This window comes from Coffea eugenioides, chromosome 10 (assembly GCF_003713205.1).
Source record: "Coffea eugenioides isolate CCC68of chromosome 10, Ceug_1.0, whole genome shotgun sequence".
Lineage (NCBI taxonomy): Eukaryota > Viridiplantae > Streptophyta > Magnoliopsida > Gentianales > Rubiaceae > Coffea > Coffea eugenioides.
Window position 1 is genome coordinate 22,195,211 of NC_040044.1, and position 21,684 is coordinate 22,216,894.

At 37.9% G+C, this 21,684-nt stretch overlaps 1 non-coding gene across 1 annotated transcript; it reads right to left on the reverse strand.

Annotated features, from left to right (window-relative positions):
• Positions 1-230: 230 nt before the first annotated feature.
• Positions 231-337, reverse strand: LOC113750965. The gene has a single exon (XR_003464730.1). It is a non-coding gene; the product is annotated as a small nucleolar RNA R71 (small nucleolar RNA).
• Between the last annotated feature and the right edge of the window lie 21,347 nt (positions 338-21,684).

A 21,684-nucleotide genomic window follows, 5' to 3' on the forward strand; every position in this document is an offset into this window, starting at 1 on the left:
TTTTCTAGGTTTGGAACCTCACAAGTATTTGCAGGGATTTCATGTTGTTTGTTAGAGTATAAAACCTCTCGGTGTCACAAAAGAGCAAATCAAGGTGAGATTATTCCCTTTCTTACTAAAAAATGTTTCAAAGGACTAGCTATATTACTTACCTCTAGGAAACATCATAACATGGAATGATATGAAGCAAAAGTTCCTAAGAAAAATAATTTCCTGCTTCTAGAGTTGTCAGCTTAAGAAAAGAAATTTGTGTTATCAAGCAGCACCATGGAGAATCTCTATATGAATATTGGGAGAGATTCAAGAAGTTATGTGTAACCTGTCCACATCATCAGATAAGTGAGCAGCTTTTCATTCAATACTTCTATAAAGGTCTCCTCTCAATAGACAGGAATATCATTGATGCTGCAAGCGGAGATTCATTGGTAGATAAAACTCCCAAAGAGGCAATGGAGTTAATTGCAAATATGGCTACAAATTCTCAGCAGTATAGCACAAGACAAGATGTGCCAATTCGTCGAGTAATGAGGTAAATGTTTTTCAATTTAACAATAATTATCTGAACTTATCTCTTTTGTTAGACAATTACCGTAGGAAATGTGTGAGGACCCGAATTTTTTTCTTATTTTTATTTTATTTTACTGGGTTATTTAATTATTTATTTGCCCGTTTACCCCCAAATAATTTATTTCACCCGTTTTAAGTCCATTTGTATGCAAAAATGTCCCTTTTATAATTTTAAAACGTTTTGTTAGCAAAATTAATTTTTCTACTGCTCGTTTAACGAGAAATAACGAGTACACGTTTTTGGAGATAATATTCGATTCGAGAGTGCATTAGTTTTGGAGAATTAAGAATGATCAATACTAGACTAAAAAAAGTTAATTGAGGGATTAGATATGAGTGAGTTCAAAATAAGCTTTTACCGCGCGCGCGTCAATAGTTTCCCGAAAATCGCGCCGATACGACTAATTGGAGATTTGAGAAATTAATAGTAGACTACTAAGGATGAGTAATTACCATATTAAAGAAGGTACCTTGGAAGATTAGTGCATAAGTGTACCAAACGAGAGAGAAAGTGGTAGTATGAAACCCTATCGAGTCACTATTAAGGGTTGGCTTTGTGCACCAACTTTAAGTTAGCTTCTCCAACACAATTCTTCATTCTTGCTCTCCAAGAATTGGACCACCAAACCCTTCTCTCTCTCATTCCATTTGGCTAGCCCTCAAGACAAGAAAGGGAAGAAGAGAACTCCTCACTTCTAGCTTCCATTTTGCTTGCAAAACATCATCCCACTATCAAACTCCTTGGGTTCTTGCTCTAGCTTGAAGGGAAGAGAGGAGCGGCTGGTTAGGGGCTGTTTTAAGGAGTTTCTCACAACAAAAATATAAGGTTTCTTCTTGGGTTTTGAAGGTATAAACATCTCTCACCAAAACTCTTGCTTTCTTGTTTCCTTTCTTGGTTTTGAAGCTTGTAGCTTCCTTATTGTTGTTGTTGCTTGGATTTGGTTGGTTGAAGTGGGCTCTATGAACTCCCCACCTTGGTTAAATGAGGGCTGCCATGATGTTTATGTGTGTGTTAGTGTGTTTGTGATGAGTTTTAATGGAAGAAACTAGAAGAGGAGAAAGAAAGAGAGAAACCGTGAGGAAGAGGTGTTGTCCGAAATTCTGTTCTTGTTTGGTCAGTGGTTATTTCGAAATTTTTGATGTTTTTTGGCTGTGAAATTGGTTGTTATATGTGATATATTGTGTGTACAAAGTATCATCCGAAAATCATTTGATTTGGTGGAACAAAACTTGGAATTTCGAAATTGAAAGAAACCTGGAAATGATGTTCAGGAAGCCCGAACAGTGCTTCTTTGATTGAACATATCTCTTTGTACAAAAGTCAAAATCGAATGCCGTTTGTGGCATTTGAAACTAGACATCCGTAGTTTTCTAACAATATAAAAATCACTTGCTAGTTCGATCTGAGTGAACTGCAGTGAATTGATAAAATCGGCTGTTCTGTTCTGTTCTGTCTGCCTGTTCCATTCGAATGGACATGAGAAGCTGCAACTTGTGGCTTGAATTAGGACTACTTGTGAGCTGATTTTGGAAATGTTTTCTTCTGATAAAATGAATTATTTTGAACCTAGTTTCCAACGCCACCAACCATTCATAATTTGAACTTGTATTGAGTGAGATATGGCCTGATTTTGAAAGTACGATAAAGCTGGAAAATTGGAAAGCTTTTCCTTCTTGCTGGCTGACTGGTCTAGTTTGTTGTGGGATGTTTTATTTTGAAAATTTTGATGTCAATCAATCATCAATTACTTTTTGAATGTTTAAAGGACCTTGGTTCCAAAAATGAACCGAATTGGAACTGATTTCATTGTGCAAAATGTTTAGAAAGAAAGAAAAGGGTGAGATGGCAGATTTGCTTTGGGAATTTCACGAACTTTGATTATTTTGTTAACTGCCTTCCCACGTGAGTTTTCATATGAAATTTGGTAGAGATGTAGTTCACATATGGAAGATTAAATTTACCCAAATTTGGTGTATTTTCAATGCCATTTCGATGGCCAAATGGTACCTCAAAAATGCCTTCTCAAATCTGGAAAATGACTGGACAGGTCATGAAAGTCGACCAATTTTGGTCTGATGTATCTCGATATTCAAAACTCTGAATTTAGTTTTGCTTATTGTGTTTGAAACCTTAATTGGAACTTATATTGTGTTACGAATTTCAGAGTATGATTCGCTTTCTGTGAATTATGCCGAGTTTCTAAATATTACCGAAAACCAAGACTGATCGATCCTGTCTTGTTTAAATCAGCAACTTTGAGCTGAAAAGTGGATGCTTTCCGTTTAGAATTTTGGAAAAATATCTTCTAGGAACTTTTAGTACTTTGGATCTAGTTTCCAATGGTACAAAGTTTTCCATTTTTGGACTTACGGGACTCGAGATACGATTTTTCAAAATAGTGTCACTCTAAACTGGAAAAATTTCTATTTTCAACCAAATTATTCCTTTAAGAACTTTCCACCTTCCTTTGTGATTGTTGGACTGTTTTAAGTTTGTTTTCATGGTTTAATACAAGGTCTCTTTGGAACTTTGAACTTTTATTTCCAATCTTGGTTTCCGAAGGTTAAACGTCTCTTGATGCATTTACTTGGTCATATAACTCCCTTGGTTAATGGTACTTCTCTTCGTACTCAACTTAGGGACTTCAACCCCTATTCTTATGGCCTTGATAATTGTACTAGAGTTGGCAATCATACAAGTATTCTAAAAGAATGATTTGAAAGGTTTCTTGTGAACGTAATTAGTAATACTCGGAATGTTTTGGCCAAGCTTCCAAGTAAAAATGTGTTTATCTTCCTTATTTGAAAACCAAAGCTTCTATTGCCATAGTCTCTTGAGTATACGCCCTCGATTTAATCGTTGAAAATGGACGTTGAGTGAGGCTTTTATTAAAAGAGAACTTGAGAATTTTACTCGATTTATGGGTACAACTTGAATTGGTGGCTAAAGAAGTTAGTGAGCCGTTCGTGGCGATTGTACTAGACTTTAACTAAATGAGTTTGAAAAATGAGAAAGCTCACTTATACTTGAAGCTTGGGCGTTCAACTAGGAAATTTTGACAAGAAACTAATCCTCCATCTTTCTTGGTCTGCGTGCCAAAACTTAGAGATCTGTTTAATCTTCAACTTGGAGAATTTTGGACATGACTTGACTCGGATTAATGTATTCTTAGATATTTTCAAATGCTACCCTCATGGATTAAGTTATTAAGTGATATTTGTATTCGATTTGAAACGCGTTATCTCTTAAATGAGAGTAGCGAAAATACTACTAGACCTTGGTTGATTGCCTAGGTGATTTGTAATTGTATATGTCTCAGGTGATCAAGAGGATCCCGAGGAACCCGTTTGATCTTGCCTCGCTCTTGCTTTACACTTTTGATTTGGTGAGTGTTTCTTAGAGGTGTTTGTGACTTGAATAGTTTTGCTACATGTTTACCGCATATTTCTTGTGTGTTTAAGTGTTAAGTGTTCCTTATAATTGCTCCTATGAAATTTTTCACCGTTTTAAGACGAGTGTGTACTTTATCTCACTCGACCTACTAAAATAACAAATTTCAACCATTTAACCATGAATTTCTACAGTTTACCGGTATATTTGATACTTGCGCATGTTGTAAGCTCTTAGCTGAACTGGACCCTGCCCTTGGTTACTAACCTGCTCGAGCCAAGACTGGGTTCGGTCGGGTAGGTTGGAATACTGGGCCACCGTATCGGTATACTCGAGTATACCACTGGAGAGATAAATCGATGGCCAGACAAACCGAGGGAAATATTGGAGTTATAAGGTGCAGTTGACCGAAACAGTTCCACGTGAACACCGTATTCTTTTAATGTGTGTTTATTTCTGTAAAATGATAAATGTCTCATTTTAATGTGCCAGTGTGACACCTTGAACCGTATGTGCATTATACTCAATTTACTTGATTTATTAGAACTGCTAGTGTGTTTTGGAACCTCACTGGGCTATTTAGCTCATTCCACGCTTTTGTTTTCCTTAACAGAGTTCAGGACTGAGAGTGCTCACGAATAGTTCTAAGTTGTTTTCTTTTGGAGACTTCAACTTGTATTATAGCAATGACTGTAGTACATATTCTTTTGGGTTGTATTTAAACTTGAAAGTTAACTAATGGTAAGTATGAAATGTTTTGGAGTACTTTAAATGTTATTAAAAATATTTGAAGTATTTCTAGTTTTTGAATTATGGATTGTAGTGAGCCCCGGCGAGAGTTGGGCAGGAGTTCCGCGGATACCCTTGGGTTCGCTCTTGGGAGAAGTGGGGGCGTCACAAAATGCTCTTCAAGTGATTGCTTGTGGAATGTTTGCAAATATGGTGATGCAATGTAAGGATCAAGTAGTTTGAGTGATGATCAAGTGAAGGTTTTGGTGGGTTGAATTACAAGAGCTCGTACTAAAAAGTTCAAAGATTCATTTCAAGCCTTAGTATGCACTATTCAAGAGCAATTCAGACCATACAAATGCATATAGAAGGAGTTGGACTCACAGGGAATGAATTCTGTACGTTGATCCAATATGAGAAAGAAGAAAAATGAAAGATCCGCGGCAGAGCTACGTGCAAATTTGGCCATGGATTGTGTTTCAAAGCAAGTCTGGCATTAACTCAGGTGTTAGAATTTGTTGTATTGTTTTAGGGTTCTTTGCGAGTATTTCTTTCAATTTTCAATGGGTTTTCGTTAGTCGTTAGTTAGTTGTGATAGTTTTCATGAGTTTTCAATAAACCAGCCAAGTTTGTTTTAAGCTTTAAGCTTAATAGGCCAATAGTTAGTTTGTTAAATCCGTTAGTAGTTGGAATAATTGACTAAATCCAAGTCAAATTCAGATTAATCTAAGCAGTCAAGTTTTGGCTATAAATAGCCATTCCTTTGCTTGTACCAAGTTAGACATTTTCGATAATGAGATTGAGAGTTTCTCTTGGCATCCTTGAAAGCTTACTTTGAATACTTTAGAGTTAGACTGAAGTGTTCAATTGGTTTATCAATCAAGAACCACACTTGATTGTGGCACTTTTTGATATGAATTCAGTTACCTATCTGTGCATTCCCAAGGGTCTCGAGCTAAGTATTCAACCAAACCATTCAAGCGGACCTTTAAATGTGTGTAACACTTCAATTCAAGTTTTGGTCCGTTTTATTCAAAAGCAAATTGGAACATAGAAATACATAGAAGGTGTTGGACCTGTATGGAATAAACTTTATACACTGGCTCGAGCTGAGGAATCGAGCTTGAGAACCAGCCAATCAAGACCCTAATTCAAGTCATTGGTGTTGATGGATCCATGATAAAACTCTAGTCGGATGAGCTGTTCATGTGTCACAAGAAGCGAATCAAGCCTTGCTTGTTTTGTCTCAAGTCGTTTATGTCATGTTTAAGTCGTTTATTTGGGTTGATTCCTTGGTCATTATTTAGTCTATTTCATAGTTTGTTTCTTCAGTAAATTCAGCTAAGCTTACATAACTTTAACGAGCCATATGTTTTGTTTGTTTATTTTAAGTTCATTAGCATAGTAGTTATTGGATAGAAAAGTGATTCCTTGTCCAATTTTGATTAGTCCAAATAGGTTAGTTTTGGCTATAAATAGCTGGTCCTTTACTTGTAACAAGGAAGTCGAATTTTTCCAGCAAACAAAATCAAGTGTGAAAATTCTATTGGTTTCCTGCAAGCTTTCTTTGAATACCTTAGAGCTATCCTAAGTGTTTATCCAAATCAAGAATCGTACTTGATTGTGGTGTCGTTCTACCCAACCTAAATTCATTCTTGTGCTATCAAAGATCGAGCTAGATTTTCACTCCCAAAATTTGATACCAACAATTCTAGATCTTGTGGTTTATAATGTTACAGGTTGCATCTGAGACAGGGTGTAGGATGTATTAGCCGGTATTAAAATTTTGGTTTATGGTAGCAAATTATATCCGTTTGTTTTGTTGTTTGAGTCAATTTCCCTTATCTACGTCGCTTTGTTCTTCTAGAGTTTTTTTGTTGAATCATGCTTTATCTTTTTGTTCTCGTGTGTCTCTTATGTTTTGTGTTTATCATTACTGTTCACTACTACTATTCGTTGTCACTGCTCATCCAAAAAAAATACCTATTCATTGTGTTTGTCTTTGTTTTTGTGGCTGTTTTGTAGTTGATCTTTGCTGTCCAAATTGATTCTTGACATCTTCTTGATGTTCTTGAATTGTCTTGGTTAAATTCTTAAAGTTCTTGAAGCATTCAGGGTTTCTTGGAATCTTAAATTCTTGTGGCTGTTTGATCCAAAAAAAAAGGAGAAATCTGTTCGGGTGTTGTTTTCCATCTCTATCTTGTTTGTTTCTTACTTGCACTTTATTGGGGTTGTGTGGGCTGATCTTATGTTTCTTAGCTAATCTTGAATCGAAGAGAAACAAAAATGAGGAAGCTTCACTCTTATTGAATCTTGAAAGTAAAGGTTGTGCATGTTAAAATAAAAAAATAGCTTCCTAAAACAAAAAGGAAATAGCCCAACCCAGGTAACTCGTGTGCTGTGTTGCTTCCCTTTAGGATATGACCACCAAGGATCGAGTCCCGGAGTCAACGTGTTCGAGAGGAATGTGTGACGACCCCACCTTCCCTTAGGGCGTACCCCAGGGTTTAGCGGACCGCCTGCCCAGCTCTCGCCAAGACTCGCTCACTTATTTCGAATAAAATAAGTCACAACCTTAAACATAAAAGAAACAACCATTTTCAAGTTTGAAATGTACAAATACATTCATTTCTATCTCAACTCAACTTACATACAATCCCAAATACATCAAAAGATTTGGAGTTCTAAGTACATTCAACCCTAATCGAGCAACTAGTGCGAATACAATTACAAAATTTCCAAAAATTAGACTACGCTAGCCTGCACAAGTCTCACGCCTTGCTCGTACCCCCTGTAAGGAAAACAAATGGCGTGGAATGAGCTAAAAACCTAGTGAGGTTCCAAATAGCAAATTGACCATTATTTAAAAGTACAAGTAGCAACGTAGCAAAATAGCAAGCATAACAAGTTCATAATTGTGAGCAATAACACTTCAAGTAGCAATTCTCAAAAATAAGCGAGTGCAAAGTTTTTTTTAAAAAAAAACAATTACCCAATAAGCAATAATTATTTCAAAGTATAAGGATACGAATGGCTCTTAGGAGCCAAGTTCCCCTTTTTCTTCACCAAAACTTGATCAAGTAGTAGTTGACACTCCGTCAACTTTCAAGTAAAGCAACCAGTCCAGTAGAGCACCACTTAACTACAATCTCTGTCCACCATCCAAACCCCTTACCGGGCCAGAACTCCAAGATAAACACTGGTGGTAATACTCGAGCATACCGATTAGTCGAGAAGATACACTCCACTCGACAACACTAGATACCCATGGTTCGTTATCTAATCGACCAAGCCTTTGCCGGCTCGACTTGAGTAACTAGCCAATGGGGTTTGGGTTCCCAAGAATTCGATGAGATAACATCTCCAATCGACTGAATCAAGATAAAAGTAAGGAGACGGGAATGAGAGGTACCTCCCACTCGAATCGAGTGTGGTACATACTGCCGCTCAGTACTTACAAGTCACGCACAAGTATATCAAGTCAATTGCAACAATAAACGAGTACATATCACATTAGGGTAAGTGCGATAAAGTACACCCTTACCCGATCATATCAATCACATATCATTCGATCACATTGGTCAAGTATTGAAAACAAGTATCCAGTTCAATCAAGTATTTGGAAGTACTCACCAAAGGTCTAGTGCCTCTCAAAAATCACGTTCAAATCCAACTCCTTGGTTGGAGTTCAAATCTACGATAAAATATCATTTACGAATGTAAAACTCTCTAAAATTTGAAACATAGGAGTTTCGCTTCAAGAAAATCAAGTAAATGCAACTCGTTTAAGTAGTATTCAAGATACTTATCAAATTTCGAAAAATTCATGCTTGCTTGTTTAGTTATGATCAAGAAGTGGTTTCGACTTTAGAAGTTGTACTTGGTATCAAAGACCGGAAAAATCATATTTTGAAAGGGTCATTATTTTCACTTTTCAAGGGTACGAGTTCCGGCAAAATTTTAGCTTATATATCTTGACTAAAAAAAACTCGAATACCATAGGCGATCCGAGTCCAACTTGACCTCAAATCGTCGCTCAAATCACGAGTATATATGCCTAACACTCGAGTGAAAATTTGGGCAGCATGCCCTTTGTATTTAGCTATTTTCCAGCTATTTATGACTTCATTATTTTTCTTAATTCAGCCCAAAATCAAGGTAGTAAGCTGTCCCAAATTTTGGACAGTATAACCCTGTTTTGTCCTATTTTTTCCTTTCCAAATTCAATACAAAATTTCATGGCCAAACCATCCAAATCAAGAGCACAAATGATAGGGTATACAAGCTACTAATTTCAGACCGTAAATCCAGCAAAAATAGACAAGTATTCAGCTCACATGTCTCCATACCAAGGCTGGCCGTCAAGCAAAAGTTCAACTCCACAAGCTTAAATTTCCATAAGCAAACTAATGGAACATATGCAAGCTGGAAAAATTACATGACATGGCTAAAATATATAGTAAACATGATATTAGTATTTTAACACTCATTTTCATTTTCCTTAACTAAAACGGGAAATTTATTGCTTGGGACATGAAACATGTAAAAGTGAAGTTTTCATCTCTCAAAACCTTTCATTTTCTATTCCAATTCACTACTCATACCAAAGTTAATGTTTAATCATGTGTTTAGGACATTAACAAGTTGATTTCACCACACAAAACCAAGAATAAAGCTAAACAAAATCACTCTCTCTTTCGGTCAGCCTCAAGAAGAATTCCAGCCATGAAAATAGTGAAATAAATGGAGTTTAAACCACTTAAGGTCCATGGTTTTGGTTCAGTTCCAACACATACTTGTAGTTTAAAGTCTTCTAGGGTGTTTTGAACAAATTGAGCTTAAAATCATCTTGAAAATTTAGCGATCAAAGCTGAAATTCCAGCAAGCATTCTTTCTTTGGAAAAATCATAACTTAAGTTATAAATGTCGAAAACTCATACAAATTATCTCGTTTAAAACTAGACTTGAAATACTAACAATCTTTAGCAGACATCTCAAGGAGATTTGGTTCATAAGTTAATCCAAATTGAGTCACAAGTTACCACAGCATCCCAATTTTTACTTGTTCAGGACCGATTTTTCAGTCAACTTTGCTGATTTTCTGGTGCATATATAAAATGAACCACAGCTCCAATTTTATACCATTGGAAAGATCTATGAGTCTAGTTTCAAACGCAATTGACGGTACTCAATTTCGATTTTTCTACACTAAGTTATGATCCGTTTACTAAAACTGCCCAGGGGTGACTGTCACCCGAAATTTCAACCTTTCACTTGAGTTATTCCAACTTTATTGCTGCCAATAACTCACATTTAAGCTAGCAATTTGCTACCCAATTCAAAGACAACATACTATAGCATACTAAACAAGAAATATAACATTTAGAGCATGACTTCCTAGTAGAAACTTCTCAAAGGGATGAGATAGCAGGCTGTGACAAGGATGGAACAAAGTTCCTCCAATTTTTCTCAAGCTCTCAGACAAATTTTCAGCCAAATCAATGAACATACAACTATTATTCAACTATATAAACATACTAACTTCTATATACATGGTTGTCATGATATAAAACATGAAATCTTAGCAAAACTTCACTCCAACTTTAAAGTAAAACTGATATATCCAACTTTATGCAATCGGTCAGCCCACAGATTTTTTTCCAACCAGGTTCCTTCAAATTTTCTTTCATCCAAGCCACTAATTTCTCACTCATTTTCATGGCAAATACACCATATATCATTTTTAACATAAGATGAAACATATGACCTGAGTTCTTAGTAAGAAAACCCATCAGAGTTTCAAATACAAAGCTGCAAATAAAAACTATCAGCATATGTCACTAAATTAAAATTCCAGCAACCTATAACTTAGTAAAGTATATTTTTCTTCTGCTAAACTCCTACCTTTTGGCTTAAATTTAACATACATCAAAAGCCCTCTAAAGTATGTGAAAGAAATTGAAGTTCCAAATCATGTTACCTTTAAAACAAGCTAGAAGTTAACTCCCTAGTTTTGGTCCTTCTACTCGATCCAAGCAAGCTGGAAATGGAAGTAAGACACAAGCTTCCTTTCAGTTTTCTCTCTCTCGTTGCTCTTGGCTGAAGTGGAAGCAAAACAAGAGAAATTTCTTTATTTTCTCTCAAGCTTCTCTCGGATGGAAGGTTGGAGCAGGACACAAATCTTTCCTCTCAACTCTCTCTACTCTCTCTCTCGGCTAAAGTAGGACAAAATAAGTGACCAGCCTTGTTTGTCTTTGTTTTTCTTTCTCTCGCTGGTTGAGCTAAAGAAAAGAAACAAGAGGAAGTAAATTTGGCTTAGTCAACTAGCATGCTACTTGGTCAAAAATGGAGGCAATGGAGAAATATGTCTCTCTCGGTTGGGAAATTGGAGTAGGACAAGGAAAAAAACAATCCTGCAGCTTTCCCTTAATTTTTTTTTTCTACTCTCTTGCTTAGTCAAAATTTTCGGCCAAGAGAAGAAGATTATGGCTGATATTTCCACTCCATGGTCGGCCAAGAGGTAAGAAAAGGAATGAAATGTCTTGGTCCATTTTGCTTTCAACGTGAAGACTAAAACTAGTCTTGATCAAAGTCAAAAATCCAATAATTCTAAAAGTAATTAGCCAAGATTAACCCTTCATTTCCACTCAAATAGAGTTTGCACAACCAAATAAGTTTGACTATTTCAATTAAACCCTTGCAAATGTTTTCAAAATTATTGGACGGAAACAAGAAGGTATAAAATCATATATAAATCATTTTCCAATTACTAAGAAATATAATTCATTCAAAGTAGAAAATTTCAAAAAAAATACATTTCGAAAACACCTTGCAGCACAATAACCCCTTTTGTACAAATCTCCCTCTAGTTCACAAAATTTATCACACCTACCTCGCTAGTTCGACGAATTGGTATATCACTCCAAGAAAACCAACATGCAATAAATTGAATGAGGCAATAGGAGTAAAATCATGATTCAACCGTTAGATTAACCAAAGATTCAAGGCAATTAGATTAGAATACAAATATATATATAATATATATATAATTTTTCAGAATATCAATATAAATATAATTTTCGGGTTCTCACAGAATGGGCCTCTCCTCTCAGGCGCAGGGGATTAGTCGGGCCGAAAGCCCGAATGGCCCTGTGTCAAAAAAAAAGAAAAGAAAAAGGAAATAGCCACTACCATAATTCATTTCCTAACTTGGAAAGGATTTGCATAAAACAGTCTAGTTTCATAGTTGCTTTCCTAAAAGGTTCGAACTCAAATTTCCAGCCACTTACCTAAACTTCGGTAGTCTAGTTGCCTAGGATTTCCTTCAAATTTCAAGTCGTTGAAGTCTTTAAATTTTTCAGCTAAGTTCACTCTACTCTTGAGTCAATTTCTTGTGTCAAACAATCAGTTTCTTTGAGTTGAGCTTGCTAAATCTTTTGAATCTCTCATTGAGCCATAGTCTTGTTGGTTTTTTGATTTGTTAGTTGGTTGATTCACCTTGAGAAATTCTAATTTCTTTAAGGAGAGCAATCAAGAGCCTTGAGAACTTAATTGGTGATATTATTAGTGTTATACATTTGAGTAATATACAAGAGTTGAATGGATACACGTAAGAGAGTGCGTGAGGGTATTTTTTGTCCTACTAACCATTGTTACAAGTTGAAACAAGTCTACAGGAGGTGAAGGAGTTCCTAGCATAATGATTTTAATCTTATAATGGAGTCAATGAAAGAAGAATTTAAGTAGGTTTTGGACGATGCTTTCAAGCCACTCCACCAATAGCTTGATCGAATGGTGAATAACACTGCCAAAAGAATAGGTAGTACTCAACCTTATCCAATGATCAATCTAAATCATGGGAGGTCGCATTATCCAAGGAGGAAGGAGAAGTTTCAATCCATTTCTTTTAGACTTAAACATGAGGATGAGTCATCCATAGAGGAGTCATTTGAGCATATATTGGAGACCTATCTAGCACCATACATTGATCAATATAGTCGGATGAAGGGTTCAAAGGGCTGCCATGAAGATAAAGTTCCTATGAAGGAATCGGTTGAGTCCGTTATTCATGAAGGAGAATCTCATATATCCAGTGTTTTGAAAATCGGACCGGACCGGCCGGTTCGATCGGTTGAACCGCGAACCGGCCATGGCACCGGTCCGGTTCTATGTTGATGTTGACTTTGTCAAAAGTCCGATCAAACCCGGTCAAAACCGTAAAAACCGGTTTTCAAGTTTCCCTTTTTTTATAAAAGTTTTGTAAAATATTTCTATCAAGATTCGATGATATAGGCAACCCTAGGGGAAGACCCTCCTAGAACCTCCCAACCTTGTAATTATCAGAGTTGGATCTTTTCTCCCAACAGAAATTGAACTCGATTGTTCTCATGAACTCAAGACCTCTGACACACAAAGGTAATCAGCAACCTTAAGTAAATAAGGATGGATGAAGCGACACCACGATTAGGGAACAAGCTAATCGATAAAGTCTGATTTGAATCCTAAGCCATGAACTCAAGAATTCAAGAGTAAGTTCGATTAAGAACTTGAAGGAAAATTCCTCACGATTTCTGGTTGTAATAATCTGTCTTTTACTCTTACAAGAGGTGCCTTTTTATAGGCTAAAACTAGGGCAAAATCCAGCCCACATAAACCTGGAAGAAATTCGGTCCGCATAAAGAGCTTAAAGAGCCAGCTCTTTAAGGCTTTCCGATAAGGCCCAATAAGTAATAAAATACTCAACGCCTAACAACTACTAAACTAGGTAGTCCTTAAACAACTACCAACTAAGCTAACAAGTATGAGATCATTCCTTCACTTCAAACGTACAAGTGAACAAAGTAACTTCATGGTCCATCAAGTCTTCAAACCTAGCTTGCTCCTTGCTTGTATGGTGAATGATCAAGGCTCGTAAAGCTTCCTTCACGTTCTTGGTTCTTGATCTTGTCATCGGACCACCAATGTTGATCAAAGGGTCCTTGACCCAAGGTTGAAGTTGTTGCGCACCCGTATCTGCATCATTACTGATATAGGCAACCCTAGGGGAAGACTCTCCTAGAACCTCCCAACCTTGTAATTATCAGAGTTGGATCTTTTCTCCCAACAGAAATTGAACTCGATTGTTCTCATGAACTCAAGACCTCTGACACACAAAGGTAATCAGCAACCTTAAGTAAATAAGGATGGATGAAGCGACACCACGATTAGGGAACAAGCTAATCGATAAAGTCTGATTTGAATCCTAAGCCATGAACTCAAGAATTCAAGAGTAAGTTCGATTAAGAACTTGAAGGAAAATTCCTCACGATTTCTGGTTGTAATAATCTGTCTTTTACTCTTACAAGAGGTGCCTTTTTATAGGCTAAAACTAGGGCAAAATCCAGCCCACATAAACCTGGAAGAAATTCGGTCCGCATAAAGAGCTTAAAGAGCCAGCTCTTTAAGGCTTTCCGATAAGGCCCAATAAGTAATAAAATACTCAACGCCTAACAACTACTAAACTAGGTAGTCCTTAAACAACTACCAACTAAGCTAACAAGTATGAGATCATTCCTTCACTTCAAACGTACAAGTGAACAAAGTAACTTCATGGTCCATCAAGTCTTCAAACCTAGCTTGCTCCTTGCTTGTATGGTGAATGATCAAGGCTCGTAAAGCTTCCTTCACGTTCTTGGTTCTTGATCTTGTCATCGGACCACCAATGTTGATCAAAGGGTCCTTGACCCAAGGTTGAAGTTGTTGCGCACCCGTATCTGCATCATTACTGATATAGGCAACCCTAGGGGAAGACCCTCCTAGAACCTCCCAACCTTGTAATTATCAGAGTTGGATCTTTTCTCCCAACAGAAATTGAACTCGATTGTTCTCATGAACTCAAGACCTCTGACACACAAAGGTAATCAGCAACCTTAAGTAAATAAGGATGGATGAAGCGACACCACGATTAGGGAACAAGCTAATCGATAAAGTCTGATTTGAATCCTAAGCCATGAACTAAAGAATTCAAGAGTAAGTTCGATTAAGAACTTGAAGGAAAATTCCTCACGATTTCTGGTTGTAATAATCTGTCTTTTACTCTTACAAGAGGTGCCTTTTTATAGGCTAAAACTAGGGCAAAATCCAGCCCACATAAACCTGGAAGAAATTCGGTCCGCATAAAGAGCTTAAAGAGCCAGCTCTTTAAGGCTTTCCGATAAGGCCCAATAAGTAATAAAATACTCAACGCCTAACAACTACTAAACTAGGTAGTCCTTAAACAACTACCAACTAAGCTAACAAGTATGAGATCATTCCTTCACTTCAAACGTACAAGTGAACAAAGTAACTTCATGGTCCATCAAGTCTTCAAACCTAGCTTGCTCCTTGCTTGTATGGTGAATGATCAAGGCTCGTAAAGCTTCCTTCACGTTCTTGGTTCTTGATCTTGTCATCGGACCACCAATGTTGATCAAAGGGTCCTTGACCCAAGGTTGAAGTTGTTGCGCACCCGTATCTGCATCATTCCTTCCCTCCTCGAAAGGATTCGTCCTCGAATCTTCAAAGTCTGTATCAAAATCAAAAGGGGATAGGTCAGACACATTAAAAGATGCGCTTATGCCATACTCACTTGGAAGTTCCAATTTGTATGCATTGTCATTGATCCTCTCTAGAACTTGAAAAGGTCCGTCGCCTCTTGGATGTAACTTGGTCCGTCGAGATGCTGGAAACCTTTCCTTCCTCATGTGCACCCAAACCCAATCACCAGGTTCGAATACAACATGCTTTCTTCCCTTATTCGCATGCTGTGCATATTGCGCATTTTTCTTTTCAATTTGAGCTCGGACTCTCTCATGCAAGGTCCGAACAGACTCTGCCTTTTTGACACCATCTGCGCTTAAACACTCATCAACAGGAATAGGTGATAAATCTAGAGGGGTTAGCGGCTGAAACCCATAAACAATTTCAAAAGGAGAATGATTAGTAGTAGAATGAGTGGTTCGGTTATATGCAAACTCAGCGATAGGCAAACACTCTTCCCACTTCTTCAAGTTCTTTTGAACAATGGCTCGAAGTAAAGCACCAAGGGTTCGATTGGTTACCTCGGTTTGACCATCCGTTTGAGGATGACTAGAAGTAGAAAATAGCAACTTCGTTCCCAACTTTCCCCAAAGTGATTTCCAGAAGTAGCTTAAGAATTTCACATCCCTATCACTTACAATAGTACGCGGTACCCCATGCAATCTTACCACGTCCTTGAAGAATAAATCAGCAACATGGCGCGCATCACTTGTTTTCCTACAAGGGATAAAATGAGCCATTTTAGAAAATCTATCCACTACAACAAAGATACTATCCATACCTCTAGAAGATCTTGGTAAACCAAGTACAAAATCCATGGATAAGTCTGTCCAAGGAGCATGAGGTACGGGTAGAGGAGTGTATAGTCCATGAGGGTTACTCCTTGACTTGGCCTGCTTACACTTTAAACACTTATCACAAATGTTAGCAACGTCACGCCTCATTTTAGGCCAATAGAAGTGTTCATGCAAGATGTCAAGAGATTTATCAATGCCGAAATGTCCCATCAATCCTCCACCATGGGCTTCTCTAACAAGTAATTCCCTCAGCGAACAATTGGGAATACATAGGCGATTTTCTTTGAATAAGAAACCTTCATGCCTATAGTACTTTTGAAATGCAGCATGTTCACAAGCTTGAAACACATTAGAAAAATCATCATCATGCGCATACATGTTTTTAATGTGCTCAAAACCAAGTAACTTAGTGCTCATGTTAGTGATCAAAGTATACCTCCTAGACAATGCATCTGCAACGACATTATCTTTCCCCTTCTTATACTTAATGATGTACGGGAAGGAATCAATAAATGCAATCCACTTCGCATGTCTTTTATGCAACTTACCCTGACCCTTAAGGAATTTAATTGATTCATGATCAGTATGTATCACAAATTCCTTAGGCATAAGATAATGCTGCCATACTTCAAGAGCACGCACAACAGCATACAATTCTTTATCATAAGTAGGGTAATTAAGAGCTCCCCCACTCAACTTTTCACTGAAATATGCCAATGGTCTATTATTTTGATGTAAGACAGCCCCTATGCCGATTCCACTAGCATCACATTCAACTTCAAACGTCACATCAAAATTAGGCAAAGCAAGAATAGGTGCTGAAGTTAACAAATCCTTAAGCTTATTAAATGACTCTTCTTGCTCTTTTCCCCATTGAAACCCCACACTCTTTTTAATTGTCTCATTCAAAGGTGCTGCAATAGTACTAAAGTCTTTAACAAATCTCCTATAGAAACTTGCAAGACCATGAAAAGACCTTACTTGAGACACATTGGTTGGAGTCGGCCACTCTAAGATGGCTTTTACCTTGGCGGGATCAACACGTATGCCATTTGCACCAACAATATATCCAAGGAAATTAACTTCAGGAGTGCAGAAGACACATTTTTCCATGTTAGCAAACAACCTATTTTCACGCAAGGCACTTAAAACAAGTCGCAAATGCTCAACATGTTCATCTAAAGACTGGCTAAAAATCAATATATCATCAAAATAAACAACAACAAACTTCCCAAGAAAATGCCTTAAAACATGGTTCATTAACCTCATGAAAGTACTTGGAGCGTTTGTTAAGCCGAAAGGCATCACAAGCCACTCATAAAGACCATACTTTGTTTTGAAAGCAGTTTTCCATTCGTCTCCTTCCTTTATCCTTATTTGATGATAACCAGATCTTAAGTCAATTTTAGTGAAAATGATTGCCCCATGCAATTCTTCTAACATATCATCTAACCTAGGAATAGGATGACGATACTTGACAGTAATTTTATTAATTGCACGACAATCTGTACACATTCTCCAAGTCCCTTCTTTCTTAGGCACTAAAATGACTGGAACTGCACAAGGACTAAGAGATTCACGTACCTGGTCCTTTTCAAGGAGGGAATCGACTTGCCTTTGGATTTCCTTTGTTTCCTCCGGATTTGCTCTATAGGCTGGTCGATTTGGTAGAATTGCTCCAGGAACAAAGTCGATTTGATGTTCAATACCTCGAATTGGAGGTAATCCTTTCGGTAGTTCCTCCGGAAACACATCCTTGAATTCCTGCAAAAGAGAGTAGATTGCACTAGGAAGAGAATCGGTTATGCCAAGTGTGTAAAAAGAAGAATAATCAGCTTCCCTGTACAGAAGTACTATGAGAAGACTTTGTGCCTTCAAAGCCCTACCTACCTCACGCACACTTGCATAGAAGCTCTTTTTGTTCACTTTCAAGCTCTCGGCCTCACTAAGTTTTTTTCCACTCGAATTTTTTTTCTCACTCAACTCGGCCTCTACTTTCTTTTTTCCCTCATCCTCAGGCACATTCGGCTTTTTCTTTGCCTCTCTCAGTTGCCTTTTCTCTCGCTCTTTTCTTAGATGCAATTGTTCCTCATACACTTGTGTAGGTGTCAAGGGTGAAAGAGTGATCTTGAGGTTGTCCATAATGAACTTATACTTATTAGTGAGTCCAATATGATCAGCCTGCCGATCATACTCCCACGGACGCCCTAACAAGACATGACTAGCTTGCATAGGAATTACATCACATAAAACTTGGTCCTTGTATCGACCAATAGAAAAAACGATTAAAGCTTGTTTGGTCACCTTGACTTCCCCCCCATCATTTAACCAAGATAGTCTATAGGGTTTAGGGTGGTAAGTCCATGGAAGGTGCTTTTGCTCGACAAAGTCAGCAGCTACGCAATTAGTACAAGAGCCACTATCAATGATCATGAGACATACCTCATCTTCAATTTTGCATCTCGTATGAAAAATGTTGGTCCGTTGGAGATCATCTTCTTGAGCTTGTGCATTTAGCACTCTCATAGTCACCATAGTTCGAGCCACGGGGTCCTCTTCTATTTCAATCAGGTCAGCATCCTTCCCCTCTTCTTCAAGCGGTGGCATGTCCGCATATTCCTCCTCTCCTTCGCTTTGCCACATTCCCTCTTCATTCATGTACATGATGCTTCGGTTAGGGCATTGAGCCATGAGGTGGCCAATTCCCTTGCATTTGAAACATGCCTTTGGCTGGTTGGTAGACGTATTTGGCCTTGGAAGAGTTGGTCGCGGGATTGGTTTAGAAGGAGTTGCACTCGGATGGAACGGTTGCTCCATTCGCCTGTTTTCCCTTTCTTTATTGCCTTGCCTTGGCCAAGCATTGGATGTTGGCAATTGATCTCGTCTCCAAGGTGTGGAAGAGGATGTAGTGGTTCGGCCACTAGGTGTCTTTATAGGTAAGGCTTGCCTTTCCACCTTCTCTGCATAAGACACCATTTGTTGTAGCTCAAAGTGGTCTTGAAGCTCAACCTTCTTCCGAATTTCAGGATTTAATCCATTAAGAAATCTTGCCATGGTTGCTTCCGAATCCTCTTGTATATTGGCCCTTATCATTGCTACCTCCATTTGTTTGTGGTACTCATCAACCGAACTGGACCCTTGGGTGAGTCGTTGGAGCCGATTGTACAAGTCCGTGGTGTAATGGAAGGGTACAAACCGTTTCCTCATCACTTGCTTCATTTCAGCCCAAGTGTCAATTGGTTGTTCCCTATTTCTCCTCCTTGTGGCACATGCTTGCTCCCACCAAATGGATGCATAATTTTCAAATTCAATAGCCGCAAGTTTCACCTTTTTCTCTTCAGAGTAATTGTGGAGTTCAAACACTTGCTCAACTCTCCTAACCCAATCTAAATAAGCTTCAGGATCATTTTTCCCATGAAAGGTAGGCATCTTAGTCTTGATGGAACCAAGATTGTCATCGGTTCTCCTGGGTCGGCCTCGACCTTCCCTCGCTCCCTCTTGGCTTCTCCTTGATCGAAATGAGGTGTGAGAATGATACCCCTCATCATCCGCATCATGATCAGCACTCTGAACACTCGAAACCCTATGGTGGGTATCTCCGGCACCTCGCATCTCAATGGCAGCCAACCTGTCGGATATTTGTGCCATCGCAAATTCATGTTTCTCCATCGCAAATTCATGTCTCTCCGCTTGTTTTTGAAGAGTTTGGAGCACCAGTTTGAGTGACACGTCGGTCTCAGACGGCTCAGGCATGTTCCCCTCTTGAGACATATTGTCTAACCTGCAAAACAAGTGTATCCTAGTCTACCTTGCAAGCACTCGTGTATCACTCAAGGAAACACACTCACTCTCAATTTTCCTTCTCGAAGTTCTTAAAACAACTCAAACTCTCAAAAATTCCAGAATTAATGACTCTATAAGCAAGTAACAAGACACCAAGCAGAATTTTGCAAATCTTAGAAAAAAACTCTACCCGAAGCTGAAACTTTTTTTTTTTTTCTCTTTGAGCTGTTGCTTTGCTGAATTTCTGGTCAGTATTTTGGAGTATAAATGGTGCTTTTGGGGTGCTCAAATAATGTACGAACCAGTCCTCAAATTTCAGTCAAATCGGATTGCAAAACTAGCTCAACCGATTTTAGAAACTCAAGAACTCCCAAGGCGGTTTGGGCTAAGGTGTTTGGTTTGGTTTTGAAAACGGAATTGGGTGTGTTTGGGGCTGGTGAGGTCGTTTGGGGTCTTTGGAATTCAATCAAGATTGGAACTCAAGAGTTGGAAACCAATCAAGATTAGGAAACTCAAGTTTTGGGAAATCAACCAAGATTTGGAGATTAACCAAGATTTGGGAACCCACCAAGAGTTGGAAACTCACGATTTTTTTTGGAAACTTGATTTCCTTTGTATGAGAGCCAATTCCTTCTCTTCTTCCTTTTTTTTTCTCTTCCGTTTTTTTTTTCCTTTTTTTTTTTCTTCGGCTCTTCAAGGAACACAAATTCAGATCACACCAACAAGTTCAAGAAAACGGATGAAAGGTTATGCCAATTCCAAGAAAATTCTAGTTCTTGGTTTATTGTTCAAGAATTTTCAAAATAAGACTTGGTGGTCCAAGAACTTCAAGAATTTTGTTCAAGGAGCTCAAGAACTTCCCCAAATTATGTTATGGTGTCTAGGGTTTGCAAGAACAACAACCAATACTCAAGAAATAGGCAAAAACAGAATTTCAGCAATACTCAAAAGAAAATTCCAGCAATACTCTGAACACTAAACAATATAAGGTACGTGACTCTCTTTTTTTTCTTTTTTTTTTTGTCTTTAAACCCTAACAACCCAAACAAAAGTATAACAGACTCAAGAACAAAAGTTGGACAGAAAAACACAAAAAAAACAACACCAAACAGATATTTTTTTTGACTCGGATGAACAGTAACGTGAACAGTACGCTACAGTACGATGAACAGTAATTCGGAACAGTAACGATGAACAGTAATCGCTACAGTTTTTTTTTTTTTGAAAAAGACAAACTAGCAAGATATGAACAACTTCAATTAAAAGAGAATTAACCTGATGCTCTGATTACCAACTGATATAGGCAACCCTAGGGGAAGACCCTCCTAGAACCTCCCAACCTTGTAATTATCAGAGTTGGATCTTTTCTCCCAACAGAAATTGAACTCGATTGTTCTCATGAACTCAAGACCTCTGACACACAAAGGTAATCAGCAACCTTAAGTAAATAAGGATGGATGAAGCGACACCACGATTAGGGAACAAGCTAATCGATAAAGTCTGATTTGAATCCTAAGCCATGAACTAAAGAATTCAAGAGTAAGTTCGATTAAGAACTTGAAGGAAAATTCCTCACGATTTCTGGTTGTAATAATCTGTCTTTTACTCTTACAAGAGGTGCCTTTTTATAGGCTAAAACTAGGGCAAAATCCAGCCCACATAAACCTGGAAGAAATTCGGTCCGCATAAAGAGCTTAAAGAGCCAGCTCTTTAAGGCTTTCCGATAAGGCCCAATAAGTAATAAAATACTCAACGCCTAACAACTACTAAACTAGGTAGTCCTTAAACAACTACCAACTAAGCTAACAAGTATGAGATCATTCCTTCACTTCAAACGTACAAGTGAACAAAGTAACTTCA